This window comes from Larus michahellis, chromosome 6, assembly GCF_964199755.1.
Source record: "Larus michahellis chromosome 6, bLarMic1.1, whole genome shotgun sequence".
Lineage (NCBI taxonomy): Eukaryota > Metazoa > Chordata > Aves > Charadriiformes > Laridae > Larus > Larus michahellis.
Genome location: NC_133901.1, coordinates 7,425,759 through 7,449,117, shown reverse-complemented (window position 1 = coordinate 7,449,117; position 23,359 = coordinate 7,425,759). Strand labels below are relative to the sequence as shown.

The 23,359-nt window shown below is 40.3% G+C and overlaps 1 long non-coding RNA gene across 1 annotated transcript in view; it reads left to right on the top strand.

The window, feature by feature from the left end:
• Positions 1-22,471, top strand: part of LOC141744745 (uncharacterized) — a 139,627-nt gene extending 117,156 nt beyond the window's left edge. The window contains exons 2-4 of the long non-coding RNA XR_012587546.1: positions 20,272-20,398; positions 21,000-21,097; positions 21,468-22,471. This is a non-coding gene — a long non-coding RNA (uncharacterized LOC141744745). The remainder of the gene's footprint in view (positions 1-20,271; positions 20,399-20,999; positions 21,098-21,467) is intronic.
• The last annotated feature ends 888 nt before the right edge of the window (positions 22,472-23,359 follow it).

Here is a 23,359-nt window from a genome sequence, read left to right as displayed (position 1 = left end):
ACATGAAAACTCTGTAAACTAACAAGGAGCCCAAGAGGAGTGTTGCTTCTATAACAAGTCCCTTGCTCTCTGTCTGCCACAAAGGCTTCTTGTGGACACACAGTTGAGGCCAAAATAAAGGAACACTAGTAATATCATAACGTCTTTCTGCAACTGCACAGTACTCCCCATAAATTGATGATGGGGGGGGGGGGGGTGTGGTGTGTGAAAAAGAGTATGAAATCCTACCTTTTCCTTTGACTGTGTGAAACCTACAGAAATCACAGCCTGATGCTAAAATTATTTTTCTTACACTTTAAAAATGAATTTTCTTCTGTGTTGCTCTTGGAAACACATTCAAAAGGAAAATGTTTGGATGGAAGACTTTACAAATAATTATTTGTTTTCCTGAAAGACACACTATGCAATCTAAGCAAATAGAAATAGCAATCCTAAAATAGCAAGTATTGTTTCTATTTGTGCTGCTTCATCAGCTAAACCACTTTATGATACTGTTTCTTTATCAGAGAGACATTTAAATCAAGGAAATGATTTTTAGTACTAGGACAGAAATTAATTTCATGCATCTGCTAGCAAATGCCTACTATCGAGAACCGAGTAAACAAACATTTCCACATCTGCTCCTACTGTATGAAAACAGAATCTCAAAATATAAGGGAAGTTAGGCTTTGCTTTTTAAATTTTTCAATAATGTAGTTTGCCATTTAAAATATTGCGAAGTACTATAGAAGTACGGAACATATATTTATATCTAGAGTGAGGTAGAAAAATGTCCTTGATGAGGATAGCATGAACCTTCGGTAGGAGCTACTGCTTTTTAGTTTAGTATATTAGTATTTCGGTTCAGTATTTGAGCAAGTCCAAGTCCTGCAGACGCTGTTACTGGTAGAATTGTCTCCAAGGATGCTCCCCATCTTTCTTTCGAGCAGTTGAGTAGTAAAAGCTGAGGCAGAAAGTCAGTGTTGGTCAGGCTGCTCTCATTATTTGAAATGTCATGTTGCTGTACTTTTATAAAGGCTGCTACTTTGTCTGCACTTTGCCTTTGACAAGCTGTAGCCGTAAAGCGGGCTAATTCCTGGGGCAGGGAGGCAGCGGAGCTTCTGCTGCTCAAAACAAGAGTGAGGCATAAGCAGCGGGTTTGCACTCTTCCTCTTCTGAACAATTTAGGGCCTTTCTAGGTTTTTCTGTGACTATTGTAGCCATCTTTTGAGTGCAATAAGGGTATCATGTGAGCAGGATCGTGCCAAGAAATATTAGTGTGTGCTGATGTAAAGTCATGTATAGCAGGTGCTTCTTTACTATTTTATGCTCTTTTGTAAAATACAGGATGCTGACATTAAGCTTTGGAGGCATCAGTCCTCCCCAGGCAGCTGTGTAGCACTATTTAGCATTAACCATCACCCAACAAGTGTGCTGGAAAATTCTACTTTACTGATTTAAATAGAAAAAGTTAATGAATGCCAAGACTCTCCGTAATAAAGCAAAGCTGGTGAGTGGCATGATTCCTTAGGAGCCAGACAGTGGGACAGCTCGGCACTACAGCTGATGGTCCAGCCCACCACGAGTTGTGTGTTGGTCCATGCCTGTCCTGTCCCACCGGCTCCTCATCCTGCTGCCCGCCTGAGCCAAGCCAACCTCTGACGAAGAGGATCTCTGCTGAGAAGGGAAAGAAGTTCAGGGCTTTTTGCATATATGTGACAAATAGAAATCGGTGTTAGACAGTGTGTCAATGTGCCATCTGTCTGGTACCTGAGCTGCGTGAGGTTGAGAGAATAGAGAACAATTGCTCAGCGATGAAAATGCTTTTATGCCAGTCTGGATGAAGGAAGACAGAAAATCAGATGGGTGAGTCTGGGGCTGGTGTCAAGGCTTAGACCTTTAATTTTCTAGATATAAGTAACAATCTCATTAGACAAGACAGACTAAATACAGTAGTTCATCTCTTGAGAGCGCTGAGTGCTGGTGACTGAAAGGACTCGCATGTTGGGAAGTCTTGGCTTTAGCCTAACTGACTCTGTTTGCTTTCTCAAGCGTCAGATGATACATGCTACACTTTAGGGTACGTGACAGAGTGGGAAATGGTCTCCTTAAAGCTTTGCATATATACTTATGCACTGTGTACTGATTAGAAAATAAATATCCTTCAGCTGTAGCTTTACTGCTGCAGAGTATTTTGGATGGTGTTTGTATTTCATGACTAGCTGTAGAGGCACCAGAAAAGTTGTGAATGTTTATATAGGAAGGGTTGTGCTAGACATCTGATTACGTGCTATAAATAAAGATTGAAATATGCTTTAAGTAGTCTGTGCATGGCATCATTTAAATCATTCATAAATACTCATATGCAATACTAAGATAATAACATATTTCATTTCTGACAGTGACTGGGGGTTGACGGTGACTTCAGGTTGAAGTTGCCTAGGTCTGTCTCCTTGCAACATGTCCCAAAAAAGTCCTAACAAAGAACTCTGATCTTGTTCATTGCATTAAGCTGAAGAGCAAATAAAGCCTTTGTAGCAGTAGTTGTACATAATTAGCTGTCATCTCCTGGGTACAGTCCACCATTTAATGGAATTGCTAACATAAGAGTAAGAAAAAAAAACCCACCCCAAATCTAAGCTAACTTAAAATGTTAAAGGTGATATTGTTTTTATATCTTCAAAAACACAGAGGAGGAAAGTTAGGGGGTATGATTTATTATTTTAAGAATAATACTGATGCTTTTAAGTTGTACTCAGAAATTCTCCTGGTGTTCTTGTTTTTCTATTGACCTGCAATCCTTAATATAAAGCATCACACAAGGTAAATAATGTATCAGAGGTGCTATTCACCCAAACCGCTCTTCAGTACATAAGAAAGCAGGCAGCTAGAGTATTTTGTTTGCCCGTTAACTGCAGCAGGAACAATCCTAGTTTCCTTGAAGTCAATGAGGGCTTTAACGTTACCCTTCAGTGGGGCCCAGACTTCACCCTGTAAGTTGCTGAGGCAGAGCCTGATGTAAAGCCTATTGAAGTCGATGGAATTTCTTCCACTGATTTTAATGGTCTTGCCTCAGGCCCATAATGGACAAGATGTTAATATTACATGCAGCGTTGACTCACAATGCTGAGCTCTCATTTTGTTGCTTTTAAACAATAAAATACAGTTTGTTAGCAACAAGAAGACAGATGTGTTCTGGGCTCTTGTGACTCCTCTGACTCTGCCTTCGGAGGAATCCAAGGGTGCTATATTGCACTGGGTTAAGTTTAACCCCAAAAACTTGTTGGTAGGGGCCACCTTGTAGCATAAGCTTGCGTTTCAGCTGTCCTGATTTCGCATAAGACAAACAGAAAATAGAAAAATGTTTTTCTAAATTAAAGGCACTAAATCTTAATAGGGAGAAAAAGTGTTGGACACAAATCTCTTGAATTAAAATAACTGCCTCTTTGGATGGGCGAAACAGAGCATGGAGTAAATCTCCTCAAATAAAATACCAGCACTCTGGAGGATTAGTTGCATGCTCTATTTCCTTCTTACAAATGTGCCGTGGAGTGATGGGCAATCACCCTTATTCTGCTTTACTGAAGGTGTGCTATCTCTGTGATGCAGATACAGCCAATTGTCATAAACTTGTTGAACTAGGGGCTTTGAAACTGTAGTTGCTTATTAAAGGTTACAAAGTGATCAGAGGGTGGAAAATAATATTTTTTTTTCATTGGACCAAATGTGCAACCGTGCACTAGACCAAAATGTGATGTATTAATTAATTTGGAACCCCTCTTTTAAACCACCTATGCACTGTGTAGCTAAAATTTTTGCATCTTGTTTTGTTTACTGATTGGGAACTGGTCTGCTGAGAGAACAGGCTGTCATTACAGCTTCCAAGAAAGGAGCTTTATTAACCCTGCAGGGATGCATAGATTACTTCTCACTGCATACCTGCTCTGATATATTGAAGTAAAGCATGTGCCTGATTTACTTCCTTCCTCTCCCTCCCATTCCCTCTTCTTTGCCCACCATCCGAAGCCTTTCCATCCGCACCCAAGATGATTAGTGTTTCAGCAGCTCTCTTGCTAACTTTGCCACCTGCAATGCAGATAGGAGCGCAGAACATGAGAATGTATATTATTTCAGACTGAAAAATATGCATGCCCTGTGTGTTGCTTTTGATGGATTATTTGCTGTAAAGTTGGCTCAGAAAGACTGTTACATCAGACAGAAATGCAAGAAAGACAAAACCAACAACCTGGGTGAGGAATGTGTCTTCAAAAGGTGGTCTGTCTTATAGTCACAATAAGATTTTGGGGTTCCTTTGTGCCAAGGTTTTTGCCGAAACTGAGGTGAGCAAAAGATACTGGCCTGCTTGGCAGAGGGGTGCAGAAGGCTTGGAGGTAGGTAAAAGCAAGCCAAGACTAGCTTGGTCCCTGAGATAATAAGAAATGTCGATTGTTGCATGTCTGCTTTGAGACCCAAAGGAAAAACAATCTGAACATTGAACTCTTGGTTGGTGTAAATCTGTCCGAGTCATGTAAACCTTGGAAAAAATGTCCTATTATTTGTAGAAGGTACTCTGCCACAGTTTAAATTACTCTTCCCCTCCCCTTGAAGAAAACCTGATGTAGGTGCAACCAGTCTTTCTGCTGTGCTAGAGGATGGGGGTGACCAATGGCTTTAGCTCAGATACTCAGAGTGGGCAGTGTCATAATGGAAAGTTGGGCAAAACGCTTAGGGAACGTGACCGGGCAGTGGGAGTGAACTCTGTGCTGCTTTAATGCCCATGAACATTGTCCCTGTAGCCTGAATATTAACCCCTCATGCACGTAATATTTACTCCCAAACCACAAAGGGTATCAACATTAAATAAAAGTGAAGCTCTTCTCAGCATCTTGAGGATTAAGAAACAAAATTATGGCAGGGTCTTGTAAATATCTTGTAACCACCTATTCCAGGTCAGGAATTCAGGTTAGTGTTTATGCTTAAAACTATTCCAAATGTTGTTTAGGTGTAAGGTCTGAGACTTCAGGTTAAGACATGGTAAATTTCCTGACCTGTATTGCAGAACAAGTACTGATGTTCGTTACTGGCTGCATAATTAGGACTTGCATTTCATTGTTTGCAATTAACTAATATTAAAAACACTTCTTCTGTCCTCCCTTTCACGCCATTAGAGTGAGGCTGGGGTTTGTTGTTTTGCAAAAGTACAAGCAGAATTCGAGAGCTGAGAGGAGGGATGTAATTAGATGTTTTTATTTCTGTGTAGGCAAATATACTTCAAAATAATTCCAATTAAATTCTAAGATACTAAAATTCCAAGTAAAAGGCCGATTTCCACTGAAAGAATAATTCTGGATAGCCATATCAGCAGTGGTGATTTCTGAGTATGGAGTGGGCTCTGGTGTGCAACCTGTGCCTCCACCTCCCAGGGTGAAGGAGGAGTAGCGAGGGTCTGTCACAAGGAGAATACATTGCAAGGGGAATACATCTGCTCTGCTAAGTAGAGAGTAGCTAAGAGAGCTGCTTCACCTACCCCTGCCCGTTCCTGGTTGCAAAGCAGCAATTGCTACAAGTAACCCTGGCCATGTCCAAGTCCTACCACTGGCTCTCCATGGTGCCCAGCTGCCTCTGGAGCAAGCGTTGGCCAGTGGCCTTTAGTCCTTGCTTGGGACCTTCATGGAAACTCAGACGCTCTGAGGAGTCTGCTTAGGAAGGAAACAGCCTTCTCTTGCAGTTTTTTGCAACTGCTAATCAAGGAGTGATGATCTCCATCATGAGATGGAGATGGACACCACTTGCACACCTCCAGTCATTTCTCTACTTATGCAGCGTCTTCTCCTTGTTAATGCTCCGTCAGTAGAAAAAGATTATAACTGACCAGGTAAATCTACAGCTGCCGTCACTGTCTTTCCAGGCTAAATGGCACATTATTTTGTAATATATCTGTAGATTCATTTTGGTGGGGTATAAGAAACTCATAGAGAAAACAGGAATCTGCTACAAAATTCCACTACATCCTAGATGTGTTACATAAAACTTGACCTTTACGTGAAACTAAAACAGAAGAAGTCAGAACAAGGCAGAGAACGTAATTTTTCGCTAAATAAACCCTTGCTATGCCTGCAGCTTGAGCAGGGGATGCTGGTTTTATTCCTGCATCTTGGGAAGGACATGGTGAAGCTAGAGAAGTTACCAAGGACGGTAAGTAAAATGATCAAGGAGTGGAGCAGCAGGTTTAGCAGGGGAAACTGGAGAGGCTGCGATGCCTCTTTGGAGAGGAGAAGCCTGAGCAGTGTGATTGAGGTTTACAGACCCATGACGTGGGGGTAAAGTTCCCAATAGATTGCCCTTTGTTTTCTTTTCTTTCTCTGTATATGTTTTAGAATGTATTAACTTTCCAGACTTTCTTATTTTGCACGTTATATAATTGTAAATTGTACATGTAATTTTTTTTGTAAAAGAAAACTTGCGCACCTAGAGGCAGTGATTCGGAGTAGTTGAATTAAATGTCCTTTTTATGGTAAAATAAGGGCCTGTGAAGAATAGTGCTTAAGGAAAGAAACTATGAAGTCATCAGCACGTTATCTGCCTCTAAGATTTGACCTCACAGCAGGGCAGCTAAGCCCATCCAGCAGCTAAATGATTTTGCTCCATAAAAGTCTTCGGAAATAGATTTGATCTTTTTTCCTCAGGAACATATACGGAGCAGAGGAATTGATTTTTGGGAAGAAAATAAGCTCCATAGTGTAAATTATGTTAATTGCTGAGTAAAATGCCAATATTATAGGTATTTAGGCCGAGTTAATGTTCAGATGCTATGCTAAAACACCTGCCCTCTTGTAGTTAAATACATATCGGAATAGATTTAAGCAGTAGTTTAATGTGCGTGGGGGGGGTTTCTTCTAAAATCCAATCCCGTTTTCTGGAAACGATTGCACGTGGAGTGTTAGATTGGTTACTTAACCCATTTAACCCACTCAGTATTATTCTAGATGTTTTCTTTCAGTCCCTATGGAGCCCTCATCCTGCGTTCTCCAGCCAAGGAAAACACATGGAGAACTCTCACGAGACGTTCAACTGGGAGGAAAAGCAGGATGAGGTTCCTCCTGGTCACTGCCGCTTCCTGGAAGCACAGACTGAGAAAGGTTGAACCATGGGAGAAAATGGCAGAGTGGGCAAAAAAAAAAGGCATCGAATCAACCAGACTAATTTGCAAACAGAAACCTTGCCAAATAATTTAGTGCACAAGTCGGATCAGCTTTTAGGGGATATAACTTGTGTAAATTAGATTTATGTAACTTGTAATTCAAGCTGACACTGACTTTGCCAGCGTCACAAGGGTCATTTTGTGCTGTTCTCGAGCAATCTTTACGATGAACAAACCATCACTCATGCAATAGATTTAGTGTTTACAACTGACATTTTGTTGAAAGAATAGCCTTAATTTTGAGGGGGATCATAGGAGAAAAAAAAAAAAAGAAAACCAAACCCCTTTGGTGGTAGTTGAAGTCTTCTCCGTGTCTTTTGGTGTTTACAAGGGCGGTGCCTGAGTTTCAGAATTTTGTTCCTAATTCACGTTTGCATTTTGGATCCCTTTTGAGGAACTAGAGCCAAAAAAACAACTGCTAGTGTTTAGTGGTGTCCTGCACCACTGGTTTTTGTCATTTGAGGATTGAAAAGGATTTTCTTCTCTTTTGGCATCTGTACATGTGGCGCGCGCTGCTTAAATCAAGGCCTGTGAGTGTATATAGCAAAATTAGCAGAACTGAGTCCAAGCTAAAATGTGAGGAAAAATAAATAAATCAAATATTGATGAAAGCAGCCCTTAATTTTCCCAGAAAGTTTATCTGGAGAACTGCCATGCTCCCTTAATCTTCATGCCCGGAGAGTATGCAAAGTAACAGCTGGGATGGAAATGGCTATTCATCCCTGAGAGTGGGGATGGTGAAACCTCCCCTCGGTCCCCACCACCGTGTCCCAGCAGCTCTCCAGCAGCTCAGCTCTGCAGTTCGTCAGGGCTGCTTACCAATGGGACATCTATTTATCTTTTTTTTCCTGATTGCTAATTCCTTCATATGTGTCTATGTGCAGCGTAGTTAATCTACAATAAAAACTTCCAACCCTTTATTTCTAGCGAAGCTTGCTCCTGTTCCTGGTCAGGGGGACAAAAGTGCCATGCACGAAATGGGAACCAGATCAGGGACTGAGCCGTCGTTTGTGATTCCAAGGAAACAATTTCAAAATGCAACGGTTGGGATCCTTTTTCCTTTTCAGTTCTATCTTGGTTTGATTCTAAACTTTTTTTTTTTTTTTTTTAAATGTGAGGAATGTATAGTTTATGCCCCAAACTAAAAAATACAACGTTTTCTCAGGTCTGAAGATGACAGGGACTTTCCATTTTTCATCCTCTGAAGTCAGTGCCTCTTCTGGTGCACCACTTCCTCCCCGGGTTCAGTTTTCTCAGAAAGGTCGTAACATCGAGACTCGTGGTATTTTCTGTTGTAGGAATTCTTGCTGGATTTTTGCTTCAGGTTTTGGTAACGTTTAAAAAGGAATGGAAAATGAAATTGCATTTGCTCTTTCATCTTCAGATTTGCATATCTCATAGAAGACTACATTCCATAAATTATGTTCCAGGAAATCTTTGCCTAATTTCATGTGTGGAAGGGTGCACAAAAGGCAGTCTGCCTGTAGGATTTCGATGCAGATCCATACTAAATTCTACGGAAAGGCTCAGAAGCAAAGACCGTGTTCTTGGAGACACAGCTTTCCTAGAGCTGCGTGGGGTGGGATTTCACACAAATATGGATTGCATCGAGTAGGAAGCTGACCCAGGAGCTATTCTCTGTCACTCAGGACTGTTTTTGAACTCAGCCTTCCTGGTGGAAGTCAAATAAGTCACTCGCATTTTGAAGTCTAGTGCTAACACTCATGTATACGTTTTTGTGAGCTCTACTGTGAGTTTTACAGATGCCTGCAAAAGTGTCCAACTCATTTCTGAGGGGGCTGAGATGTATGTGTTTGGATATTTGGATTAATATTTTATGTATATTTAGATGGCAACACGGGTAATATGTTTCAGGAGAGCTGGGAGCGCAGTTTATTAGAAATATTTGGAAATATATTATTTATTGGAATAACCAAGCCTGAGGTTCTTGTCTGTAAACAATCAGAATATTTATTTCTAAAACTATTATACTTACGAGATACAGCTTAATTTATCAGAATAACATGAGGAATTATGCAATTATAATAATGCTGTTTATTAGAGTGATATAATCAAATGAAGGTTCATATAAGAGCTGCGTACAAAAAATAAGAAGATAAAAATGATAGGTGTGTCTTGACATGCCTGAGAAAGATTGGCAGATAAAAGACAGGCATCCGCGTGATTTTATGTCAACTAAGGAAAAAATACTATGTAAAAGCTGCTGAGAAAGATAGATGACTTTTTAAAAATCTCAGAACAAACATATCTGGCTGCTTATGGAGAGTATTAGTGGTGAGGAGTAGCTCCCAAGTTATTTTACACCATTGCTCTGAGCTCCCAGCTCCAAACCATGCCGCACCTTACAAATCCCAGCTTTCATATTCAGGATGCAGTAGCAACCTCAACAGCGTTTAAACCATAAAGCCATTGGTTTAATTTTATGTAACACATAAGTAGGTGTGTAATTGCACAAAATGGAAATGAGCATTTGGCAACTTAAAATAGGAACAGAGTTCTGCAAAGGATGCTAATTAGTTATTATGGAAGTTGCTTATTCTATTACTAACTTTTAAGTGGTCAGTGTGTCCTCAAAGCAGATTTCTTGACAGCTAGAATAACAAGGCTGTACTACTATGATATATTCTTTAGTCGTATTACTGTCACTGTACCAGCATGATCAAGGGGAGAGGATGCTGCCCAGGTGGCATTAATCACCGTGTTAATGGAAGCGTTCCCCAGGAGGGATGCAAAAGGTGGGTTAGAGATCTGCTGGGGTGAGACTGCAGCAGCTCCCCAGCCAACTCAAGCAGCTTTAATTTAACCCTCTTTCAGATTATCTGGAATAAGCCTCAATTTAGGATAATGGAAAGATCATATTAATAATGATTAGTATTAAATTCCCCCCCCCCTTTTTTTTTTCTATTGGAAACGAGTGTGTGAGATACCTTCATATGGGTTTATTCTTTGTTAAAAAGCATTGGGAATATGTTGTTGAATGAGAGAGAATTAGGAAGGTTGAGAGCATTAGGAATAAACTATTGCTGTGACAGAGGTCCCGCATATGGAAATATGTTCTACGAGCTGAGATGAATAGCTAGGTTTGCGTCTAGAAAAAGAGAAAAGAAAAAGAGAAGAATATTCCTTAGTAGGAAAAGAAAAGCATCAATTGTCTTTTTGCGATTTTTATTTAATAATAGCACTTTAGGTAGGCTTCTGAATTATTACCGTTATACAATGCTGATCCAGTGGACAGGACAAAGGACCTAGAAAACTCCTGAATGTGTAAAAAAAAAAAAAAAAAAAAAAAAAAAAAATAGACAAGCTTTCTGTAAGTTATTTTACCTCTGAAATTCAAGATTTTCTCCAACTTCCAAATCCTAGCTGTACATTGCTTATCAGATTTTGGCTGTCTTAGGTGGGAATCCAGAAACTATGATCTATGTGTTTGTCTTCTCCAGAGCCGCTATTGTGTCTTACTCTTTAGGACTGAAAATAGGAATAGAGAAACTACAGTTTTGGCAGGATGGTAGTAGTCTTGTACAGTAAACTAAATTAAAATAAAATACGTTCACACTTTAACTGCTATTTCAGCAATTACTCAGTGCAGGGCACAAACAGGAAAAGCAGCTACGAATTATTTATTGTGGCTCTATCACATCATACACTGGATTGGAAATCCACATCGTTACTAAAATGTGAGTCTTTTCATATTATACCGTTGTCTGAAGAATTTATCAACGCTGACAGTATTTTCTTCACTATTTAGGTCAGTCCCAACTACATCACTTTACCTTTTGCGGGTTGCTTGGTAATCAATTTGAGAGCTCTGTTAAACACAATGTAAAGTTCATTGTCATCTGGCAAAACCCCAGACGGCACATTTGAATTTGGCTGCGCTCATCCTTTTGTCCACCAAGCAAGCTCGAAACAAGACAACTTGCCACTTTTCATATCCAGCCAGAAATGGAATTAAAAATGTGCAGTATCATGAGAAGGGTTAAAAAGAAAAAAAAAAAAAAGTCATTTTTCCATGTGAAGTGGAAGTCCAGACTGTTCACTTGAAACATTGCATCTACCGCATCGGTAACCGATGAGAGAAGTTTCAAAATGAATCAATCCTTCACATTGATCCAACTAAGAACCGAGAAAATATCTTTGTATTTTTTTCTTATTTTTTTCCTTACTGTCAAGTGATCATAGTTTACATCAGATATATTATTCGTATGGTTACTTGCCAAGTTTGTAGTTAGGAATGTATTTTTATATATCAAATACTTGCAAACCGTTAAAAAATTGACAGGATTGTAGCTGTAGGAATTAGCACCTTTCAGTTCTCTTGAATGAGACTGTGATACCTGAACCCCCAGTGTAGAGGCAGAGGACAGCCGTGGCACAGATGACATGAAGACTGCGGAGATGCACAGAAGAATGAATGAATGAACTGGAAAGGGAAGAAGACAAGAGTTAAAGATATAAGCGTGTTACTGCATCTTGCTATGACAGCGCCTGCGATGGAGAGATGCAGGGCTAGTGTTAGCTTTTGGGTACAGCTTAGAGACAGCCTGGTAAGGGTTTTTTCCATGAATGTTTGGGATATGTTTAAGATCAATGAAATCCCCTTTGGAAAGAGAAATAGCCAAAACCTGTAGTGTCCATAGGATAACCAAAGGGGTGTAAAGGCCTTTTAAAGCTCTGTAGTCCCAATGACTGCTCCTATTCCCCTTTCCACCTTAGCCCTCACGGCGGTGGCTGCACTCTCTGCCCGTCTGGGTCATTTTGCTCCGTAGACCTTTTGACCCTGCTCTCTCTTTCTTCCTTTCCAGGACCCCTGGTTTAAATTTTGGCAGTTGGGTTCCCAGCATTGTTTTATGGGTGTTTTGGACTAAAAATTGTTTCTCCTACAGCTGCTGCTACCACTGGCACTAATTCTCACCACAACTCACCTTGGGGTAGCCGCGGACGAGTAGGTGTGTATTTCTGATGCACCCAGATTTCTTCAGAAAGTAACAGCACTAAATATTGAATCTGAAATAGAACCAGAAGCTCCCAAATCACTAAACAGAAGTGAAGACCTGTTGAAGGGTAAGTGTTGCCAAAGAGGATTGATTTGAGCTTCAGCCCATCCAGTGATTGGTTTCAAACTGTGTCCTCTGTCTTGACTTGACATGAAGAAAGCAACTGAGTTCCTTTCAAGCAATTGCAGGTATTCAGCAAGACAAAATAACTTGCGCTCTAGAAAATATCTGATCCTAACTGGTTAGAAATTAGTTAATTCTAATATCTGAATTCCTTTTTCTAAATTAATATTGTAACTTTGGCTACCCTCATTATCTGTAAAAAAACAAAACAAAAAAAACAACACAAACACAACAGTTCTTCTTAGCATCTGACTAAGTTCTCGGCCTCAGTGATATCCTTGTGGTGAGGATTTCATTTGTCTAATTAAGTCTTGTATTGGAAGAAGCACTTTTTTCCTGGTTTGTAACCTTTCAATTTCACACGTTTTCCCCAAATTCTTACATCATGGGACTCGGAGAACAGGATTCCACCATCCCTCTGTTGTTAATAAATCTGTGTATTTTAATTATGTCTGCTTGTGTTTGCCTTCTCTCTAAAGTAAACAATTTTACTTCACTAGAAAAGTTTTCCATTTAACTAATGATTCTTACTGCCTCTTTCCGACAGCCATTTAGTCCAGTAGGATGCTGTCTGAGATGATGATTGGTACTGAGCACCACGTTTTAGATGGCAAGAGTGAATCGGGGATTTATATAATGACATTATAATCTTTTCTATATTATCCTTCATCCCGCTTATGTCTCCTAATGTTTTGTTTGCTGTTTCAGCTGACACTACATGTTGAAGAGGGGTCTGGTCTGCTCTTAGCTGCTGAAAACGGTGCCCATCATTTTCCTGAGCTGCTACAATTAATGTTAAAACTCATAAGGGATCTGGGTACTTCAGACTTTGTATTTCTTAGCATTCGGTTTCTTTTGCTGTCTTGCCGAATACTCATTTAGGCTGAATCTTCACGGGGGAGCTTGGGAACGCGGCCCTGACAGCATTTGCATTTTGGTAATAGTGTTTCATTTCCATGTTGGATGTGGCTCACTCGCAGTCTTTTCATATGTCTATCATACAGCTCACCCCAAGTGTTCATTTTAAGTAATTTTAACTGGCTAGTAGGGTATTTTAGATTTATTTTTAAGCATTTCTGCTGGCAGAACATAATTTGTGGGAGGCAGACAATTTTCTAAATCAAAGTGGAATTCCTAGGCAGGTACATACTATATTTCCCTTAATACCTAGAGAGCGCATGAAGTTATATCTTATTACAGTTGAGTACCAAAGGAAAGTATAACACTTTGAAACATGTATAAATAGGGTATATTTCACTTCAAGCTGCATGAAATAAGATTTTAAGCTTTGATTTTTATTATTATTACAATACCTTTAATTTATATATTTTTAGCTGATACCCATTTAGATTCTTGGAAACTATATTTTAAGGCACTTTTTTTACCTATAAATATAAGGACCAAACATAACAGGTTTTTGATCCCAATGAAAAATATATTCAAGGGCTATTTATTGTCAGGATGAGGGCTGACCTGCGGCGAGGCAGGGAAAGTGCGTTTGTTTCGAGCTGGAATACCCTTTACCTGACACAGTCCGATTGTGGCCATGAAGCCAATGCGTACACAACGCTCCGGCTTTGCAGAGACTTCTCCCCTTTAATGTCTGTATGTATGTCTGTCCTGTGCCTCTGTGCCACTCTTGCCATATGTATTACACTGGTGACATATGTGCAAATCTGGAACTGCGTTTCCTGAGCCGTTGGGCGCTCTGGCGCATTTTCTTGATGCGTTTGCCACTGCTTTGGGATGCACAGCGTGAACCTTCTCCTCTCGTCCTTTGCCATTTTTGTTATCAGCAACCATAGTTAAAAGCAGTGGTAGCAGCCCCACAAGGTGCTAGCCTGTTTGCGGTTGCGCTGGAAGGGAGCTGTGAAAGCAAAAGATCATATTAACTACTTAATTTTGAAAGGGCTTCTCTTGGATCAGCCTCATTTGGTACGATGCTGCTCCAGAGTCCAGGAAAGAGATTCAGTTCTCTGCAGAGATGGCAGATAACTGCAAGGATGGCAAAAAATACCTTTGGGGTGTCAGCGTAAAGAGTATCAAGGGAACAAACAAATGGATTTTATTGTAAAACTGCAACATCAGCACCCCCGTATGAATTTCCTCACCGTCAGAAGCGCGGGGCTTTCTCTGCCATCTGCAGCTGGCCACTGCTGATAACCTGCAGTCACCGGAGACCAGTCACCTGTTGGGTACAGACTCAACGGAGGGGGTTGAGGACCACAGTAAAGGTACACTAGATGCATGTTGTGTTGCTTGCTGGCCTGTGGAGGATGATTTGTAGTCTATAAGATTCCCAAAATTCAGTGGGGTAATTAACGGAACCCTGTTTGTCTAATTATTGTCCCACATGCAAATCCTCAGGGTCTGTCAGCAGAAAGCAGTATTTCTCTATTGTCTTTTAGGCTTGATTGACGTTATTGATGCTGCCTGTGCTATTCCAGTGGACTTTGCTAATTCTCCGCTGTGCTGGGTGATGAGAGCTGCATTGTAGAGATCTACGTTATGGCTACGGTGTGCCATGATGATGGTGGGTGCTTTTGAGAGATAAAGGACACGTTGCAATGACTCATAAACAAGCTGGAATGGAGGGTCTTACACTGAGCTACGCAAAATGCAAGAGTAGTACAGGGAGCCGAATATCCCTCTCGGTCTCCCATCAGTTCCGCTGGTGCTGGTGCCCCCAGCTTGGTGGCACCAGGGCCATGTCCTCCAGGCCCCAGCGACAGACCTGTGCAGACCCGCCTGCGTGCTGTGACCGGCACAGATTGTGTTCAGCATTGTGTTGTGGCTGCAGCAGCCGGGTAGCTGGAAGGAGCTTCCCAGTCTCTAGGGAATGGCGAAGTTGAAAACTGTTTTGAATTCACCTTCTGCCTTTTAATGGCATTGTGAATGATAAATTGCGAGATTAGTCTGGGTGTCTGAATGCTTCAGGCTTATAGTGAGTATTAAAATATTATCTCGAATGCTATCAAAGAAGTTGTTAATATAAAGATTTTGGACGAGTGCCTGTATGTGCGTAAGAAACAGAGGAGAGAGCTGTGTTTCTGTGGTATTAAGGCAAAGCAGACAAACTCAGAAGAGTACTCTAGTAAATAAGAAATACTAAAGATCAGCTCCGCTGGGTTGTGAGTGTTGTACTTTCCATCTCTCTTATACCCGTGAATTCTTTGTGTCTCCTACAAAGTTTAAAAAATGTTTCGGTAAGAAACTTTCCCAAAGTGTTTTGTTAAAATCATGCTTCTACTGACACATTGATGAAGTTCTACTCTAGTGGAAGCTCCAATGATTTTAATTTCATCAGGAAAATACATGAAAATCAAGCGAGAGAAAAACCATCAAACTCTAATAAATCTTTTAAAACAAATTAAAGTGATGACTGAGCTGACATATTCAATTTTCAATAAAAAAGGATTTTCAGCAAGCCGTAGGCATTACTCAAAGACTTAAATCTGCAAAACCAGGATTCTGCTTGTTTGTTTGCACTTGAGTGCACTAAATCAACTGGGTGGCTGATCTGTAAAACACGGCTGCAGCGCGGGGCAGCTTGGGGGTTCCCATCACTGGAAGTTTCTTCCGAGTAACAGCTAAGGATAGAAAAACGACTTTTTAACAAACTTTCTGTACACAAACGATGTGAAGTTTCATGTTTGGCTCATCTGCAGTTCAGGGAATTAATGATGAGGTGTAGAATTTTATGTAGCATTGTATGCGTGGTTGATCCATAATTCTCCATTGAATAGTGCCAAGTGTATCCTAAGGGAGCTCCGCTTGTTCCTTGCTCGTGTGAACATATCATTTTTTGCTGCAGAGGCAGCAATGCTGTGTGAAAAAGCTCCTTATTGGGCCTTCCATGAACCTGAAGGGAGACGTACCTATGAAAACTATGATTTAGGACCAGTATTGTTTGTTCATACATCTCTGTCGCGGTTTGGGCTGGGCTGGCCGCTAAAATGAAGGCCAGATGCTCCCTTTTACTTCTCTCCCCTTCTGCCACTGCTTAGAGACCGAAGGGACGATCGTTTCTGTCCTCTGCAGTTCTCCCGCCTAAGGGCTCCTTCCGATTTCAGTTAACAGTCAAAGGTAAAAGCCACGTCCATCGCGTCTCTGTATTGTGTTTTCTTAATTTCTTTTTCTGTAGTATGTCACTGTTTTTCATATTGCGAGCAAGGGGATGGCCAAGCATCTCGTGACCGAATGAACTCCAGGAAATAATATGCTGATTTCCTAATAATAGCAGCAATTTCTCTCTCTGACTTCGCTAGTGAGTCTTAGCTTGATGTGTTTCTGATTAATTAGGCAGCATTTTTTCAATCATGAAGCAATTTAAAAATACGCTTTAAGGTCTAACAAGTGATGTGTACTGGATGCCACAATTTTTACAGTTTAGTTTACTCAGTTTTTCATGATTTGTGGGTCCTGCCCCACGTTCCACCTTTGAATCTATACCTTGTTGCCTTCAAAGCTTGTGCTGCTGTTTTTGTAATGAAATAATTAATATTGGTGGCAAAAAAATGTAAGGCATGAATACGGCGAAAAGTGGGTTATGACCTCTAATTAAAATGGGTATGTTAGTACAAAAGAAAGTCCTCTTTTATAATTACTCAACCGTATTGCACTTTTGATGAGAGTCTCGTGCGGAACAACATCAGCAGAAGGTGGGATGTTATTGGTTGCTAAAGAGCTGTACTCCTTGAGGCACTTCAACTTTTTTACAGGTGAACTTTACACAGTTTCTTGTGTATAGGACATAAATCTTTATTGGAGAAAGTCTGTCAGTAACAGCATCATAAAAATGACTGTTGAATATTCCTGGTAATTTGCGACATGCTTCGAAGGTCAGCCATTAGCTGTCGGAGAGGTCGAGCAGCACGCAGTGTGGGTACCGATTTATTGGGGAATTTCTGCCTGGTTAAATGGCTGTCAAGCGTGACAGCTGCTTTTATAGCAAGAGTTAACGTTCGAAGATTTGTCAGGGCTCTCTGACTCTCCTGACCTAATCTTTAATTTAGTCACATATTTTCATTTTCGGTGGGCACAAGACTAATGTGTCACACAGATAGATTGATTCTTGTTTTTCATATTAATGGGTCTGTTCCCACACCATGCTGATTTTGTTGGTATTGATGCACTCTGGGCTCATCCTATTAACCGGATAGTCCTGTAATTAAGGCATTAGTTTAAAGCCCTCTAGAGCAAGGGTGATAGAAAGTTTGTCAAGAATTACTGTGGAGTTATAAGGATTAGGCAAATGTTCAACAGCTGCATTTCCAAAGTCCATGTCATAATTAAGAGGAAGAAAAAGTACTCCCAATTAATATCAGTTCCACAAAAGAGACTTTCACTAGGACTTTTTATTTTAACATACAGCATTTCTGCTATGTAATTTGTTGACATTTAAGGTTATCTTAAAAGTACACCAGTTCCTTCTTTATGAATATGCTGATTGTCTATTATAAATCTATCTTGCTCCAGGTTAAGAGAATTTGTTATGTATCAGAAATTCTGTATAGATTCTCATTTGCTACCGGCACGCATTTTTTCCTCTCTTTAGAAGGACACGCACTTTGTCAGCAAGGAAATATTTTCTGGAAATAATTTAATTGGGAGGAAAAAGGGCTCTTTCTTCTCTCTTTTTAGTCCAACAAAAAGCGTGCCCGTGATTTTGTTTTGTGAGGCATGGCACAACGGTATGCACTCAGCCGTGGACTCAATTTCATTTTATCCCATCTACAAAGCTACTGCTGCTTTGGAGTTACATTTCGGAGCACTCTGTCCCACAGCCCCGCTCGTTATTTTGTTGTTGGAGTTAAATTTGAGTTTGATGGTTCAGTGTTTTAAAATCAGAAGTAAGCTATGAGCTGGAAGAGCCTCCCTTCCCAGACTGATCCTGAACTTGAAAGTGCTGAAAGTTGAGTTGTCTCTCGTTGCTTTGAATTATCTCAATTCCTGCTGAATGTGTAACTCGCATTTTAGTTGTCTGCTAACAGGTAGATCCCAGAGTTTGGTAAATTGTATGTATTGTATTTGAGTAGCTGCAGGTGGGGTGGGGGAAGAAAACAAAAAAGTAAGCTGAATATTAAATACCAGTTTGAAATAGGGTGAATGCTAAATAGATTACTAATGCTACCTTCATACCCCAGTGCTAAAGCTGTTCTGTAGCTGATGCTACCGGAATTGCCTGGTGGTCAGTTATCCTGGTGAGATCCCATCTGCTTGGAAGGATGTAGTTAAGGAGGAAAAAGGCGGGGGGGGAGGTGAAAGATACCCTGACCCAACGCCCACAGGTCTCTAAGCCACAGCATCTCTGCTCAGGACGTTTAGTGGTGCTGCAACCCATGGTGACCACTGACTCTACTGGGCATCAGCGTCGCGAGAGATTTCACGTGATCGCTCTCGCTTGTATCCCAGTGGTGAAATCTAGAAATGGTTGTGGAGCTGGGGCCTTGGCCGTGGCCACCGACTCTTCCAGACCACGCCATGTGGGTGCTGTGTCAAAGCTCCCTGCAAGAAGGTTAGTTTTTACAGCCGCTTCTCCATTCTGCAGTTTCTACTGGAAGGAGGTGGAGGTACAGAAGGTATTTCTGAGATAGTCTATATTTCATGCTCTGTTTTTCGTCAAAGTTTAAATCAGTTACGTAAAATTATATAGTTACTGAATAAGTGGACAGTTGTTGCTGCCTTGTCTGTAACCCTCAGTTACTGTTAGAAGCTTCATCCAGCCTTTGCAAGCAGTCGAGTTGGTTGTGCGCTTGCTTGGTTTGCCCTGAGGCAAAGGGTCAGCTAGAGGAGAGGGGATAAGCAACTGTAAAACACCTTGGCACAGAGATTCAGGATGGCTCAGGTTGTTCTGAGAGGTAAGGCAAGAAGCAGCCCGTGACCAGGGCAACTATTTGTTGTTTTAATGCTGTTGCTGTGTCTTCTCCTTCTCTACCTACATCCATCACACCCAGTGTCTCTCCCCATGAGCCCACAACGGCCAGAGTGCGGACATTGGTGGCATCATATGGGCTAATCTGATATTGAGCACCAATATCACTCACAAGCCTGTGGCTTAAGTTGCTAAAAGCTCTACTGTTTTTTCATGCTAGATTTTGCGGATTCTAACGAGGGCTTTCTAAATCACATTTATAGTACATTGCTCAATTAGTGAAAGTGGCATGGTTCTCCTGTCATAATTCATCGGTTGGGCTTTAGCATTGTTGGTTAGCTAGAACTTAATGTCTAATTCTGGAACATTCAAAAATTACGTCAGAATAGTCTCAGGTTTTCTAAGGTCTCTGAGTAGTTAAGAACAGAAATTTGAAAACAAATGCTATTGTTCATAAAGAGTGAACTATGAACACGTAATTTTTATACTTTAATCTGAATGATTAAGTACCGCATACAATTTTATCACAATTTAATATAGGCAAATACCTCTTTTTTTTGATGAGCTGATAAGTGAGTTTTAAAAGCCCACAGTTATAGACCTGGTGTGTAGATTTTAAGAGCCGCAACAAAGTTCTAGATAGAGCAATTCTTTGCACAGAAAAATATTATTTGACTAGTTTATATAAAATCCTGATAAGCTGCCCATTAACTGTTTCGGGCGATATTCCTAGAACAAGCAGAGTTAAAATTTACACTGAAAATTTAAAACAAGTTTTAAAAAAAAAAAAAAAAAAGGAAGGCAAATTGTAGCTAGAAAAGAAAAATCTTTAAATGGTGATTAATGAATTTGGGCAAAAATTCATCCTCTTCAGTATTTTTAATTTCAAAGCTTAGCGATGCCCACTTTCATGGTTGACTCACACTGGCTACGTGGCCCGTCTGGACCCCCCGCCACGAGGAGCGGGTGCTCCACAGCCTCCCCTGCAGCCCTCCCATCTCCGGCCACCCCTCGCTCTGCCCAGGGGGAGAAGCCGCCTGTGAAGGTTAGTTTTCAACATCTAAACTTTTTCCAAGTTGCAGATTTCCTGCTGCGATAGCAAGAAAATATCTCTGGGATTTTGTGAGTCTTGGAATATTAATGATTAATCAGCACTTCGAGCCCACGTCCAGAAAGATGCTCATCTGCAACATATTCTTAAAGGTATTTCATCCTATTATTATCATAGTAAGGCCATTCATTATTGTGAGTTATCGTAGGATCTAGTTTGAAGTGACCCCATGTTTAGCTTTATTCCCACCGCTGTTTGTTAAAATATAATACATCACATGTACTTGGAAACGCGCCGCTTAGCATCCCTTCACTGGGCTGATCAATATGGCATTTACAAGACAGGATCAGTCTTGATTACAAAATTGTCTCTGTTCAGGTTTGTGCATATTGTGAAAAATGGAGACACCAAAAGAGAGGTGGCTTATGAGGTTTTTATGCTTTCAAGTCTAATCATATTTTTAGACATGGCATTAAACATTGAAGGTTGGATATATCGCAAACCCCAGCCCATTCCATTTGCAGTAATAATCCTTCTTGATTAAGACTTATAGTTAGATTATACCAGAGATCAGAAATCATTTCCCAGTGGAGTGACATTTATATCATTTTCTTTAAACAAGTAGGAATTATCCTCATTCAAATGAAAATGAACGTGATGTTTGCACCCTTCTATTTCTTTAAATACTTACTCCTTATCTGTAGTTTTATTTCTGCAGGAAATAATATTTTATACCTTAATCTTAAAATACAGCAGTGTGAAGGAACATAATAATTCATGCTACAAAATGTGAGGCGGCTGTTTTCTCTGCGGTATAACGTCACATTGCTGTTGTGCGTTTGCTAATTACGGTTAGTAAAATACATTTTCTTTTAACAGATTTCCGAAGGTTAAGATTACAAATATTTGTATAATAGAAATGCATATAAGGGAAAAAACTTGTATGCTTTTTGCTTATTAGCTGAAAGGTCTGCAAGAGAAGCAGACAATTCATATTAGGAAAGCAGAAGATTCAGTCTAATTGCTACTTTTAGGCTTTTTAAAACTCACTTTGAAATCAATAGGAAAATTTCCTCTGGCTCTTAAAGGGAGTTTGGTTAGATACTGGGGGGGGGGGAATTAAGTTTGTGTGTGTGTATATATATGAGAAATGAAGATAATTAGATTTAATGGCATGCACCATCATTTGCTTAGAAGGGCATCTTATTTTTTCTTTTCCAGAGGAATAAAAAGACAGGACAGACAGCAGCGCCCAGGCCGGAGGAAGTCGCTGTCTATTTTTCCTTACCGTGGCCGTGCTCCTGAAGGTGGGAAAACCGTCAAAGCAAAAGGCTGTTAGAGCCCGGTGCGCTAAGCTGGTAGTTTGAATTGCCCGGTAGATAAGTTCCACTGATGTATTTTTATTGTGTGAGCTTTTGGCTGTGATTGTAGCAAACCATATGAAGCAAAGGGGTAAATAGCCAGAGCGCTGGAGTTAACCACATCTGCCAGCGATATAATCATATGTAATCTAATAACCTGACATGTTGCTGCCCGGGAAAACAGTCAGATGGAAGTTGGATGCCAGGAAGAGTGCCATGAAATTGGACTGCTTGGCGTCAAACCAAGCATTCAGCACAACTCTGCCTGAGCGAGACAAAGCTACGAGAAGGGAACAGGAGAGGAGTAGCCTTTGTGAAAAGGAAAAATGACCTGAAACAAAGCAGCATGGCTTACCTTGGTTATGAGAGTAGTTTCGCATTAAATTATGCTTTTGTGAGGCAAAAATGGTGTGTTTTGTCTGTTATGATTATTCTGGAGTCGTTATTTAATAGTATTTTCAACCTTTCACTGTGGCACACCGATAATGCTTGCGGGAGATGGGAACGTTTTTGGAAGTGCCGCTACTACATAGTAGCTCTGTGACAGTATATCTGGTAGCAGATGTGGCTGTAGTATTTTATTTATAGATAACGCCAATAAATCAAGTATGGGTCAAAAATAAATCAGGCAGGCTATTCCAAGCAGGCGTACATGGCAAAAAAGTAAAAGCAGCGATTATTTAATATCAACCTTTTCTAAAACAGGAAGTTGCTAATTTTCAAAACCCTTCTTTATTCTGCTCTAAAATTCAGTTATTGGCGTTCACAAGATATGGTACCTGTTCCAAAGACTTCACAACTAAACTTAAATGTTAGCATTTAAAAGATTTTTCCGAATGCTAAGTGTGTTGCACACATTTTAAAATTTTTTAGTACAGCACCATAAAATCCATAAAGTGTTTAGAATATTTAAATTGTAGAGAAAAGTTACTGCAACTTGTTAGTTTGCCTCAAATGTGGTGATTTTTCATACATCCAAAATGAATAGCAGACGAGGACATTCCAGGTGTTTATTCTTGGTCTCAATGGACTTTTTTCAGATGTATAATTCGTTAGTTACTAATAATTGAACATGTATTCAATATAAGTGTTCAGTAATCTGGCTTGATAAGCATTTTTTTTCTTTTTCCACGTAGTCCAATGTGACACTAAAAATAATGATAATAATGTCAAACCATTGCTTTTTTTAAAGAGTCATTATCTTTTTGTTAATTGTCTGCTGGGAGAAAGGTATTCATCTCTCACAAGCCATTTCTCATGCGCTTTTTCTGGCGAATGGGTCTTTTGTCAGGCAGCAATCTTACCTTGACCTGTAACAAAGCCTTTGAACCTCTCTCTCTGCATAGAACTGTTCAAGTACCTTCTGTTCAAAGTTCTGCATTTTAGCGAGTGCCAGAAGCTTCAGAATTCAAAGAACTGAACGTCGTTGCGTGCGTTCATACCTAATTCTGTCTGTAGAAAAAATGTAGGATTTATTTTTCATAGCGTGCTGCTCAGCTTTTTATGCATCTGGATGTGCAGCATCAGCAGAAGATTAAAAGTAGTTTTCCAACAAGCGCTAAGAGGTTTTACACCTTTCTGAGAGGCGGTGGTAGACGGTTAGCGGGACTGACTCTGAAGATTCAGTACAAGTCCCCTGCCCTGTGGAGCTCTACATTGGAGCTTGCAGCCCTGTATAGTCCTAATGTTGTGTTTCTGAATGCTTGCCTTGGAAAACTAGCAAATACTACAAGAATGGAATGAATAGTGGAA